The sequence below is a fragment of the Ambystoma mexicanum genome, chromosome 4p (genome assembly GCF_040938575.1).
Source record: "Ambystoma mexicanum isolate Mex_15411 chromosome 4p, UKY_AmexF1_1, whole genome shotgun sequence".
Lineage (NCBI taxonomy): Eukaryota > Metazoa > Chordata > Amphibia > Caudata > Ambystomatidae > Ambystoma > Ambystoma mexicanum.
The window spans coordinates 135148253-135161966 of NC_090927.1; the positions used below are offsets into that span (position 1 = coordinate 135148253).

Sequence of the window (13714 nt, forward strand, 5' to 3'; positions counted from 1 at the left end):
TTACCTGGTTGCCATCTACATTCTCCTGTAACTTATTTAAAATTTTCAAATATTTTCCCTGCAGAATCCAGTAGAGAAATCGAGCGTTAGTTTGTCAGGGAATACCCCTCCCCTTTTTATATAATGGAACCAATAACTCACTTTGCCATGACGGTGGCAAAGACTCCTGACCTGATTATTGCATTAAAAACTGTGTGAAGTACCTAACCTCAATATCTGATTTTATCTTTAAATGGGTCTGCAGGTATAAAGTCTGGGTCTGCAGCCTACCCTGCTTTCTTACTTATCGCCTGCTCAGCCGCCTTCAAACTTGTGGCAGTCCTACTAATCTTCAGGCTGCCAGTGCGGGGCGGCTTTGTGAATAGCAATGCTGCTACTCTGATCACTGTAAAGGGTGCTGAAGCGAACCGACCAATCGCTCCCAGAGATGTTACAAATGGGAGTCTGATCAACTTTATTGGCCTCCCCTGCCACTAGTTGCCAACAAGTTATACAATCTTTCTCTCTACTTGCTTCATAAAGTTTGTCCCAGTGAAAATTCCCTTTTTTTCCAAAGAAGCTCTTGTTTCCTTGTCTCAGTGTTGAATGTTTATTTATTGTGCATTTGGAAGTCACTTATACATCCAAGACAATTGTTTTGAAGCGCCCTCAGGGCAACAGGGAGGGAACTTGGGAATGAAAATGAGAGGGAGCGAGAGACCTTGTTAGCAGAGGCGTCCCTGTGAATGCATTTAACGATTCTATCCTTTTATCTTGCAGCTCTCGGAGTCGTACCACCCCTTCTTAACGAGCTCTTTCGAGGGGATTGGGTCCTCCGACGTATTCCATATCTATGACCGGTAATCACCACAGCTGTGCTGCTTCGGAAACTTTTTCCTGCGTCGATGCGCCGTCGTTGAGGACCTCCTCCGACGTCATCCGATGTGATAAGTAGGACGCACGACGCCCATAGCCTCAGTTCCGTTTTTTCCACAAACCTGTTGCTTCGTGAATCTCGGTTACGCCTCGACTCTTTGGAGTTCTGTTCTTCTCGGTTCTTCGAACCTGTTCGTTTTTGTGAGAAAATCTTTCGTAAGAAGATGTCTTCTACTTCGTCTTTGACACCGTGTCCGGGCTTCAAGAAGTGCGGGGAGTGTGGGTCCAAGATGTCAGTGACTGACTCGCACAACGCCTGCCTCTGGTGCCTCGGGGAGGCCCACGACACGGGATGACTGTATGAACTGCCAGTCGCTCACGTCCAAAGCCTTACGGGAACGTAAGAAGTTGTCGGTAGGTCGGGTGTCCAAGCCCCGGAAGTCTAAGTCTGCTGGGCTTTCGACGGATGATTCGAGAGGTGACTCTCCGCGTCGTCGTCGGAAGTCTCGTGGGTCTCCTTCTAGGAGTCGGTCTCGCCACTCCTCGGCCTCTTCGAGGCATTCTCGGAAGCGCCGACAGCGGTTGTCTTCCAGGTCCTCTTCTGAGGAATCTGCCCGGCACGTCGCTTACCCCACCAGCCGTGCGACGCCGGAGGAATGGGCTTCCTTCGGGAAGAAAATGCTGGCGATTCTCGAGTCGCAGGGTACTAAGCTGTCCGCGCCCCCGAATGGTGTCAGCCGTCAGAGGTCAAGAGACACCGCTCGCAAGAGTGGCCGGCACGAGTCACGGGAGAGGTCCTGTTTGGACAAGGGGACTCGTTCTCGACGTACCTGTTCCAGGTTCCGGTCCTACGCGTTCGAGACAGTGTGCACCTGTGATGTCTTCGAGGAAGAGCTCGACGCCTGAGGCGTCGAGGGCGTCGACAGGCTTTCTTGAGGCTCCGAGGAAGCCATCGACGCTCAGGTCGTCGAAGGACACGCTCGGAGCTCTGGCTTTGAGGACGCCGTCGATGCTGGCGGCACTGCATCTGTGACGTCGACACCGATTTACTTGACGCCGATCCTCTCGATGCCTGTTCTCTCGACGCCGATTCACTCGACGCCTTTCGAGGCGGGGTGTCGGAGGTACCCCGTGGCACGGGGCAACCCTCCTAGAAAGGCTCTGGTTAAGAGCAAGCACTCTCGGGTGCCTTCTTTTCACGACCTGGAATATATTTCGGAGGTGGATGAGGATTCTGATGGCCTGGTTCCTAGTCAGGTTCCAGATGAGATGGTCTCGGGCCATAGCCAATTTGATGATTTGAGGCAGTCACTGCATGATGCCAGTGGACTGGACACCTCTCCGGAGGTGGAGTTTTGTAGGCCTGAGCCTGGCTCTCATGCCGATTCCTCGTACCGGCGCCTTATGGCTTAGGGTCTCCGAGTACTTGGGATGGTCTGCTCCCCCAGGGGAGTTTGTGCAGAATGATCTCACGGACATCCTTGATGTTGGTCCCCCAACTGACCCGGTACTGCCGTTTCATATGGCTCTACAGAGAAGGGTGGCGGCGGCTTGGACTGCTCCGGAGAGTCTCCCGGCAGTGGGCAAGTATTTGTCGCGAAAATACCGTCCAGCAAGTAGGGACCCCCTGCTACTTGACCAGGCACCCCACTCCGGAGAGTTTGGTGGTGCAGGCGGCCACAGCCCCGGCAAAGCAGGCGTCGTACCCTACCATCCCTCCTGATGGGGACGACAAACGTTTTGATGGCTGGGCGAAGAAAGTGTTTTCTTCGGGTGGTATGGTGCTTCAGGCGGCCAACTCCATATGTGCCTTGTCTCGTTTCACACACACTCTGTGGAACTGTGTTGCGTTAGCGGCTGAACATATTCCCGAAGGGGACGAACGGGATGTTTGGTTTCCTTGCTATGGTCCAGGATGGTAAGGATGCCATGTGAGTCAGTTCAGTCGGGTTTGGACATGTCTGAATGCGTCAGCAGGTCCATGGCGGCGAGCACCGTGATACGCAGGTTTGCGTGGTTGCGGAAGTCGGGGTTTGCTCCTGATGTGCAGTCACGGCTCCTCAACATGCCCTTTGACGGTGAGCACCTTTTTGGCAGCAAGGCTGACGAGAGCCTTGGTTGCAGACCTCCAAAGCTGCAGCGAAGTCGTTGGGCGCTGCAGTTAGCCAACCTCCGCCTTTTCGTCCTAGGGGACAGCAATGGAGGGGTGGTTCCTTTCGCTATTACTCGTCCTTCAGTAAAGCGAGAGGAGCTAGCAGTCAAAGAGGCCAATGCAGGGGTACCAGAGGTGGACGACAGGGTACCCGTGGTGCCAAGGCCGCTCGGGCAGTTGCCTCTTTGCCCTCAGGTAACGCCGCAGCCGCTCCCACTCAGTCATGAGGCCATGTCCCATGGTTCGCCGGTTGGGGGAAGGCTGGCGCAGCATCTTGTAGAGTGACGTGCCATTACTTCAGATGTGTGGGTTCTGGAGATCATAACCCACGGCTACTGTGGTCCCTTTCGGCAGAGGCCTCATGACAATCCACCAGAGAACCTCTTTGAAGAGTCCGGATCCGCTCCTTGCACAGGAAATTCAAGCCCTGCTGGAGAAAGGCGCCATAGAACTGGTGCCTGTAGCGGAGAGGAACAAGGGATGGTATTCCCCTTATTTTTTGATTTCGAAGAAAGACTGGGGATTGAGACCCATCATGGACTTGCGCGGTTTGAACAAACTCCTCAGGAAGGACAAGTTCAAGATGGTTACTCAAGTCCTCCAGGCCCTTGAGCTTCAGGACTGGTTGGTGTCTCTGGACCTCAAGGATGCTTACTTCAATGTGCCGATCCATCCCAAGCACAAGAAGTACCTGAGGTTCGCGATTGGCGACTCGCACTTTCAGTTTTGGGTCCTGCCGTTCGGATTGACCTCCGCCCCGAGGGTTTTCACCAAGCTCATGGTGGTGGTGGCAGCGCATCTCAGGCAAGGGGGGGGGATTCACGTCTACCCCTACCTGGACGATTGGTTGATCAGGGAGCGCTCTCCCCAGCAGGTCCTGGATCATCGGTCAGTCACCTGCCACTCCCTTCACAAGCTGGGCTTCTCCCTCAATTTAAAGAAGTCCCATTTGACGCCAACACAGCGGCTCTAGTACATTGGAGCAGTGCTCGACACTTCCCTGGGGCAGTGTTTTCCTCCCCAGGTGAGGGCTCTTCACATTCAGCAGATGGTGCACAAGTTTCAGTATGCCCAGACGCTCCCAGCGTTCGAGTTCTTGTGGTTGCTCGGCCTCATGGCATCCTGCATTCTTCTGGTGCCAGAGGCTCGCCTGCGGATGAGATCTTTGCAGTGGGCACTCAAGACGCAATGGTCGCAGTCCTCCGGCAGGATGTCGGACCCGGTTCAGGTGCCGCCCTCTGTCGCCCAGGACCTTCTGTGGTGGGCTGTCAAAGGCAACTTGATGAAGGGGCTCCGTTTTGGCTTCCCTGGCCGGAGGTGACGATCGTGACGGATGCATCCCTCACGGGATGGGGAGCTCATGCCAACGAGCTGACAGTCAGCGGTCGTTGGTCTCCGTCGGAGTCCAGACTCTATATCAATCTGTTGGAGCTGAGGGCCGTCAGGCTAGCCCTGAAGGCTTTTCTGCCGGTCTGTGTGAGGAAATAATGTCCTGATCCTGACGGACAACACAGTGGCCATGCACTACCTCAACAAAAAGGGGGGGGCAGGGTCACTTCCTCTGTGCAGGGAGGCGATGCAGCGACAAAAACGTGACGGCGGATGCTCTGAGCAGGCAGAGCACGATCTCTCACGAGTGGGACTTGGCTCAGGAGATTCTCCTGGAGATCTTCGCCCTTTGGGGGACCCTTCAAGTGGATCTCTTCGCCTCCAGTGGCAACCGGAAGTGCGAGAGGTTTCTGCTCGCGGGAATTTCCTCCAAAAGGAGCCTTAGACGCGTTTGTGGTGGAGTGGTCATTCCCACTGCTGTACGCGTTTCCTCCAGTCCCCGTCATCCCGTGTGCTGCGGAGGTTACGGAGGTTCAGTTCCCGGATGATCCTCATTGCTCTGGCGTGGGCTCGGAGGACGTGGTACCTGGACCTTCTCGACTTGTCCATCTGTCCTCCACGTCGTCTTCCCTACCGAGACAATCTGCTCTCACGGGAGGCAGGTCGGGGGGGTCAGGTTCTCCATCCAAGGTCAGATCCCTCAACCTTCGCGCTTGGCTTCTGAAAGGTTGAGGTATAAGGATTTGGGACCTCCCTGAAGAAGTGATGGAGGTGTTGCTCTCGGCCCGACGGCCAGCAACAAAGTCTCTGTACCATTGCCGTTGGCGTAAGTTCTGCGACTGGTGCAGAGTTCAGAATGTGGATCCTTTTGCATGTGACATCCCCATGGTTCTGTCCTTTTTACTTTCTTTGGCCCACAGGGGCTTGCAAGTCGGTACCATTAAAGGTTACCAGGCGGCGCTGTCCATCTTTAAGCGCTCGTCTGAAGTGTGTTCCTACTTTAAAATCCCTTTGATTTCAGTTTCTGAAAGGGCTCACTAATGTGTTCCTCCGTCACCTTTCCTGGTGCCCAATTGGGATTTAAACCTTGTTCTCAGGTTTCTAACGGGTGCTCCCTTTGAGCCTTTGCACTCTTGTCCTTTGAGACGGTTGACTCTTAAAACTGTATTTTTAGTTGCGGTCACTTCGCTCGCAGAGTGAGTTACAGGCACTTTCAGTTAAGCCTCCCTTCACTGTTTTCCATAAGGACAGGGTTATCCTTAGAGTCCGTCCTTCTTTTCTTCCGAAGGTAGTGACAGAATTTCATTTGGCCCAGAAGGTTGTTCTTCCGGCATTCTATCCTCCTCCGCATCCTGGTAAGGAAGAGGAGAGGCTCCATAGGCTTGATCCTAGGATAGCTTTAAGATTTTTTGTTTCACGCATGTCCCGGGTCAGAGTGGACGATCAGCTCTTTATTGGTTACGCTGGAAAGCGTTTGGGACAAGCTGTGACGAAACAGACTTTGTTTCGCTGGATTATTTTGGCCATCTCGGAATGTTACCGCTTGGTGGGTAAGGACCCACCGGATGGCTTACGGGCCCATTCTACCAGGGGTATGGCTGCATCTACTGCCCTGCAGAGGGGTGTTCCTATTCGTAACATCTGTGATGCAGCCACCTGGGCTTCATACATACATTTGTACGTCACTATTCCCTCGATTCCATCCGAGGACAGGATCTGGCCTTTGGCAAGGCGGTCCTTTGCTCTGCTATTTGATTGGCAATTCTAAATTTTGATTCTAAATTCTTTCCCTCCTCCTTGCTCTGGTACTGCTTTGGGAGTCTGTCATAGATATGGAATACGTCGGAGGACCCAATCCTCTCAAAGAACAAGTTACTTTCTTACCTGGTAACGTTCTTTCGATGGGATGGTCCGACGTATTCCATATCGCTCCCTCCCTACATTCCCCGCTGCAGAATTGTTTTTGCGATTGCAGCTTACGTTCCGCAAGGCTTTTTGTCTGACTGGCAGTAGACTAATTTCACAGGTTCTGGGGGAAAAAACAACTGAGGCTATGGGCATCTTGCGTCCTACTTATCACATCGGATGATGTCGGATGTCGGAGGAGGTCCTCAACGACGGCGCATCGACGCAGACGCCGAAAAGTTTCCGAAGCAGCACAGCTGTGGTGATTACCTGTCATAGATATGGAATACGTCGTCGGACCATCCCATCGAAAGAACGTTACCAGGTAAGAAAGTAACCTGTTCTTTCCTTCGAGACACTGGGCAAGAAAAGAGGTTTGACCTTAAGTTCTTCATATGCTGCTAGGATAGGCCGGGCACTTGATTGTTACAGATGGCATCAATGCTTGCCTCGGCTACCTCCGTTTAGGTTACTTTTCTTATCTGCCTCAATCAGTTTTGTCAATCTTACTACCTTCCGGGTATTACCAGTAACAGCAATACCTTGAGGTCTATACTGCAATGTTCTTAAGTCAGGGGTTGATGGACATCGAGGGTTTTAGGTCTAATACATCGTGATCACTAACTATTCTGCATTTTGCCTCAAAATATTGAATGTCTAACCTGTCTTTACGCGTTATACGTGAATAGTCAATTAAAGATTGTCCATTTGGGCCATTAAATGTATATTTTGCTGGTTGGTCTTTAATGAACCTACCATTACAGGCCCTTTCAATTCGTGCAGGGCCAAGTAGGTTTCCAAGGCATGGAAGTTATTTTTGGGGCGGCAGCCTGGTGGTCTGGAAGACCCCACATCTGATCTTGTTCTGCTCAAAGGCTCAAATTGTAATTTTAGATTGCCTATAACCAGTAGAGTTGACTCTTGCTGCCTCAGTTTCGAAACAATCGTCCTCCAACGAAGGCGCTTCACTATGTCCAGACCACTGGGTCCTGGTAGGTCTATTATAGATCTTCAATAAAGACATGCTCTCTGCTATTTGTTCGAATGAGATGTTGCAAATCTGGTGAACCAGTCTTGTTGTATCACCACCCCGTGTAGAGTTTTTATCAATCCAAATTAGTAAGCCACCGAACTTTCTTTTGAGCCCTTTTTGGCAGCAATTGCATAGGATTGGCAACCCTGTAAGAAAGGGGTTGTGAGACCCCATGATTCTTGGTAAAGTAATATTTGAAAATCTCTAATGAACGTTGGCCAATCTGATTTTCAATATATCTGTCAATGCCGCCTGTGTTCCAGGATAAGACGATAAATTCCCATCTCCTTTCCCAACCTCAAGGGCACTAGTCGCTCAACTGCATCTAAATCAACTATGGTGCTGTCCATTCCCACTGTGGGTGTTGGCTCAACAATGTTCTTTTGTGCAACGTTCTCCATATTTGATAAAAGGGGGCTAACGCTAGACACCTTGATCCTCAGGTGTGGAAAAAAAGCTTGGGGCACTTCAAAACAATGTTGACAATCTTGGGGTGAATAGGTTCTGGCCTTTGTACCCAAAATTCCCTCGGCCAAGTCCCAAGATGTCAAAAAGACTTGTACATAGTCGAAGCCTGAGTTTAAATTTGGTTCTCTTATGCGTTTGACTACATGAATGAAAGACACCCCCTTATGTGCCTAAACCAAAATGTCTTATCGGGGCATCTTGCTCTTCAAATGTACCAGGGTCAGCTGAGGTACGTTGGCCTATTACCGATGGACAGCCTCTGACACGGCTCAGTAAAAATTCCTTAGGTTATTACATCCTGGCACTGAGCTTCGAAACCTCAGTTTTCAATTGGGGGCTGGTTAAAGCCTGTCAGTGGATTAGACTCTCCCGTCCTCCATGCTTTCTTTGGGGAATCCTTTATGTTCCAAGATGGGTTACTATGACTTTTTTGGGGGCGCAACAAACCTCTGGGTGGCAAGTGTCACCCGAACCCGTCTTGGACACTGGAGACCAAGTTCTGCTCATTGATGCATTATTAAACACGTTAGTTCGGGGGGGGGGGGGGGGGGGAAATCACTGAGCCAACTGAGCTGTGGTTCTTACAAAACAGGGGGCTATTTTGGCTTATAAAGCCTTTAAATCATTAGTTAAAACAAAGACGTCCGTCAGTAACGTCTGCAATGTCCTCCTTTTATCTTTATCACCATGTCATTAATCATCTCTGACAAACTGCCCAAATCCAAGAGTTTACTCACAGTTGGGCCCATTAGATCGGTTTCATTTCCTGTTTTTCTTCACACCCTTCCTTCTCTGCTTCTGATGGGGGTCTTACATGCTTTCCCATCAGCGTGTGCTAACCTTCCCTTGAAGGTATTCCTAGTTGTTGTTGTACACCCAGATGTCTGTTTTTTTTTTTCCCCCTTTTCCTTTTTTCCTCCTCCCTTGACAGTTTACTAATCACTTTTGTGCATGGCCTCCCCCTACCATCCACCAAATTTGAGGTGGAGGAACTAGTCTTCTCCAAAGATATCATTGTGCTTCTCCGTCCCTACGTCCCCTGCTGCCCCTTCCTTGTGTATATGGAGTTCCACTGAGGGCAGAGCGAGACATGCGTCCATCTCCACCCAACCATCGTCTACATTTCTGCTGCTGATTTTAAAGGGAAATTAGTAATTTTGACCCCCCCACTCCTGCCCCGTCCCTGACCAGGGTTCTTGGCGGTCTGGACAGAAATGAAAAGATCCGTATTTGCTTTAGCGTTCAGCTCGCTTAACCTCAACGCCTAGTCGCCTCTTGCTCCCGTCACAAATCGCCAGTAACACATTCAGTTAGTCAGCTCTGCGGAACGAAAGGTGGGCCACACCAGTAAAGCCCGGTCGTTTTGACAGAAGACTGCCAGAAATGACAATCGCCTCCCACCTGCCGCTAAAGATGTAGACACAATTGTGATATGTGAATGATGAGGATAGCTGCAAACAAACTCACTAAAAATTGCTGTCAAGGAAGCGTCTCATTAGATCATAGTAGATTGTAGCAGGGTCGTAGCAACGTGGGACCTGTACGAAGCCGTGCTCTTTAGTTTCACAGCCTGCGGCTCCAAACAGCCGGCTTGCCCTTTGACGGCAAGGGTTGACCACTGCTGCTGTATGCGTTGGGGGTGTGGCTTAGCCCCAACAGGAAACTGGGACCATAGCGCTGCTGGGGAAGTGTGCCTGCAAGCTCCAACAACTGAGCTTGCCCTTTGCCAATAAAGCTTGTTAATGCAGCAAAAATACAGGATGTTTCAGCATGGCCCAAAGGCTTACTGCGCTTTTAAACGAGCATTGGGAATGCCAGTTTCGGCGTGTGTAGGCATGGGAAAGCCACAGCCATGCAGGTGCAAAATGGTGAGAGTACCCGGGCATCTAATAGCGGTGCCTGGCAAACGCCTAATACGTGTACACAAGCCAAAACTGTTGGCTTAACAGGACTTCAGGGAAGGACACGCAGTGCTTATGAATCGAGTGGCTGAGGTCAGATCTGGTTAAGACAATTTTTACACCAGTAGTGCGTTTACAGCTCCAATTAAGTCATTAACTCTCAGATGACAGCTTTGAAGAAACGCTGGCAGGCACTTCCAAGAGCAAAGTTGTATGATAAGGATTGATTAAATCGAGCTCAGTTTCTAGGAGGAGATATTTTGGGTGGAGCAGGAACTGGGTTGGAATGGTCTAGTGCAGGGGTCTGCAACCTTTGGCTCCCAGATGTGTTTTAGTGATTCTGCTGGTCATGAGCAGTCAATAGGCGGACACGTAACAAACACTTACAGGCTGTGTGTCCCTCCTCGCTATTCCTCTCGATCTGTACTCTAATGCAATAGTTTTGGCGCAAATAGCCCAAACTAAAAAGAGAACTTGCGTGTATTGGTGTGTATGAGAAAGAATGCGTTGGCTTCCTTTAAATCTGCAGCGATGATGGCCCTCCCCACTTCAGTGCGCTTTAACCGGCATGCCTCCCCTCCCCATGCCCCCCATACCTGGGCCTTTTTTGGTGATTTTGTTATGTCGCCATTCAATGCCTTGCCTTGTAACTTTTGTTACATGAGATATCTGGGCCAAATTTTGCTTTTTTTTTTTTTTTTTCCCCCACATGTAGGCGGTCGTAACACCACACAGGGATCCTAGGTTGCTGTAGGGGGGTGAGAGAAAAAACCCGAAAAGTTGTCATTTTTTTCAAAAAATGCCAATAAAATGATGTACAAAGAAGCCTGTGGTGGTTTTCCTTGTAAGAAAACAGGGTTTGCTGTGCTGAATTCCCCAAATTCCTGGCTTTCATGAACAGGTTAAGTTGAATTGAAACAAAGAAACATATTTTTATGTGTTTATCAACTGTTTGTGAGGTAGGCGATTTTCGACATTTTTGGCAATTGGACATGGGTGGACGGAATGGAAGGAAAGGTTAGGAAAGGGTGATTTGCGCAGCTCAGGCAACAACTAGGTAGGGAAAAATTCCATAGTTTGGGGTGGGGGGGGGGAAGCAGGAAAATGACCGAAAAAAGGTATGTGGTGGACATGGTTGGCCTGGTACGGCAATGGCGTCTATGAATTTTGAGAAAAACAATGCTCCACTACATTCCTCCAGACTCTTGAAGTTAGAAAATCACACATTTTGTAGTGTTTCACAAAACAAGCAATACCACAAGCCAAAAACGGAGCCATGGTACACAGGAGTTTTATGCTTACGGCCTGAATAGACTTACTTGGCATGTGTAAATCAGGCAAAGCAATGTGGTGAGGCAGGGCAAGCATATAGTTTTTGAAAGAGCACAGGTAGACCTTTTCAAGGTTAGGTGACTTGTGCAGGTTACAGAAGTGTATGATGCCTAAAGCAGCGACTAAATGTAAGGCACATTTGGGTAATGAAAGGGTTGTGTGACAAAGGGCACCAGCAAACGGGTCAAAACGTTATGAAAACCATGCAAACACAACAAATGTCATACCTTTCCACGTTCCTACAGGTGTCCCGACAAACGGTACCTCACATTTGTGGGTGCAGCTACCTGGGCACCAAGGGGAAAGCTGAAAACGTGGCTAACCCAAAGTCTTTTTGGACAGCAGAATTTGTGGAATTTTGCTCAAGCGCACACCATACAGATATGGGCTTAGGGTGTCCAAGCTACCAAGGAAAACCGGGAACACTATGCATTTTCGAAAAGTGGGCACCCGTGGGAATCCGCAGAGGTCTGACTTGTGCAAATAGGCCCAGAATTAATTACCCAGAAATCCTGGAAAAGTCCGAAATGTGGCAAACCCCCCCCCCCCCAATTTCCGCACATTTCACTCGGCTCACCCACCGAAAGACGCTGCCAGCAACACATGGCCTACCTTCCTGCATTCCTACAGTTATCCCGATGAAAAACATACCTCATGTGTGGGTGCACTTACTTGGGCGGAAAAGGCTAACCCACAGGTAACCTTGGCCTTTCTCACAGCACATTTTGTTCATGTGGGCAACATACAGATTTGGGCCTAGGGTGGCGAAGCCATCAAGGAAAACGGGGAACCACATGCATTTCCCAAAAGAGGACACCCGTGGGAAACCAGAGGTCTGCCTTGCACGAATCACACCAGAATGTATTGCCCACAATCCCCAGCAAAATTTTTCCAACAAAGTCCAAACTTTGTTGGAAAAAAAAAACAATTTTCAGACATTTCACTCTGGCCACCCACCAAAACACGCCAACGCCACATGTCCTACCTTCCCGCATTCCCACAGGTGTCCCGATGAAAAACGTACCTCACATGTGTGGGTGCACCTACTTGGACGCAAAAGGAAAAAGGCTGAACCATTTCTAACCCCCAAAGCATTTGGGCACACATCCTACATATTTGGGCCTAGGGTGTCCAAGCCACTAAGGAAAACTGGGAACCCCATGCAGTTCCGAAAAGAAGACACCAACAATCAAACCCAGTCTCATCCACCCCACTGACAATGGGCCCTAACCATAGAATAATAAAATGGTACTCGCACAATGTTGCAGCTGTTCCTGTAGAAAAACCTGTGTGAATGAAACAAACACTTGTTACCTACAGTCACCCCAGCAAAACAAATCCTTAGTACTACTCTACGATCACTGCCCTCCATTCAAGCCATCCCTGGTGGTCTATTGACTCTCACCCCCCAGTAAAAACACATTTGCCCCTTCCTAGGGGCATACATCTGACCCCAGGGAGGGCTACATGAGGTGCCCCCCATTTTGGGTAGGGGGAAAGGGCCACTCCCCCTTTCCTTTACCATTTTCCCTGGTGGTTTAGGGTGCCCCTCAGCCCCCCCCTCAACTGCTTCCAAACACTTCGAATTTTTCTTTTATTTTTACCCACCTTCCCTTGGGGCAGATGGGCACAGATGGGCAGGGAGGGGGGCATCTCATGTATCCTTCCTGGGGGCAGAGAAGGGGGTGGGGGGCCTGTCATGCACGCCTCCCTGGGATAAGGTGTGCCTTCCTAGGAGTAGATATCTGCCTCCAGGGAGGGCTGTATGACATGGATCCACACCATTTTGGGTGGGGGAAGAGGACCGCCACCTGCCCCACAGCCCCCTAAAATACGGTCTACCATTTTCAATTTCTTTTGTTTACACAACTCCCCTTGGCTCACATGGGCACATTAGTGTGCCAATCTGCCCCTAGAGTGCCCAAAACCTACAGACCCTCTCATTGGGGGACCTGTCTGACATGTTGTGGTGGCCCCCCGCCCCCACCTCAAATGGATGGGGGAGGGTACCTCATTAATGCCTCCCTGGGGCTCTTACGAACAGCTGCATGAGGTGCCCCCCCATCCATTGGGGGTGGAGGGGGAAGAGGGCCACAACAAAATGTTGGCCAGGCCCCCAATGGGTGGGCAGTTGGTTTTGGACACACTTGGGGGCAGATTGGCACACCAATGTGCCCATCTGTGCCAAGAGAAGTTTGGTAAACAAAATTAAATTGAAAATGGTAACTACACTTTAGGGGGGGCTAAGGGGCATCCTAAACTGCTGGGGAACTTTCTAATGTAAAGGAGCGTGGCCCCCACACCAAATGCAGGGGAGGGCATCTCATTCAGCCCTCCCTGGGAGAAGATGAGGGGGGCATCTTGTGCAGCTCTCCCTGGGGTCAGATGCCCCTTCCTAGGAGCAGATAACTGCCCACAGGGAGGGCTGCATGACATGACCCTCTGTCCATTTTGGGTGCAGGAAGGGACACCCCTTTGCATAAACACTTCCCTGGTGGTGTAGTGGGGGGCACTCCCCCCAAAACCATCAATGATTTTTTTTCTCTTGGGCCCATTCCCTAGGACAGATGGAGGAAGATGGGCACCAGTCTGCCCCAGGGGGGCCCTAACCTGCTGGCCCCATCTTTTGGGGGCCTGCCCACTTTACTGGTGCCCCCAATTGGATGGGGGGGGCATCTCATGTACTCCTGCCTGGGGTCAAATCTACCCCCAGGGAGAGCTACCCCCTTTTGTGTTTAA

At 50.5% G+C, this 13714-nt stretch overlaps 1 protein-coding gene across 1 annotated transcript in view; it reads left to right on the forward strand.

The window, feature by feature from the left end:
* Positions 1-13714, forward strand: part of RAB10 (RAB10, member RAS oncogene family) — a 482537-nt gene that overhangs the window by 84977 nt on the left and 383846 nt on the right. The window lies entirely within an intron of this gene.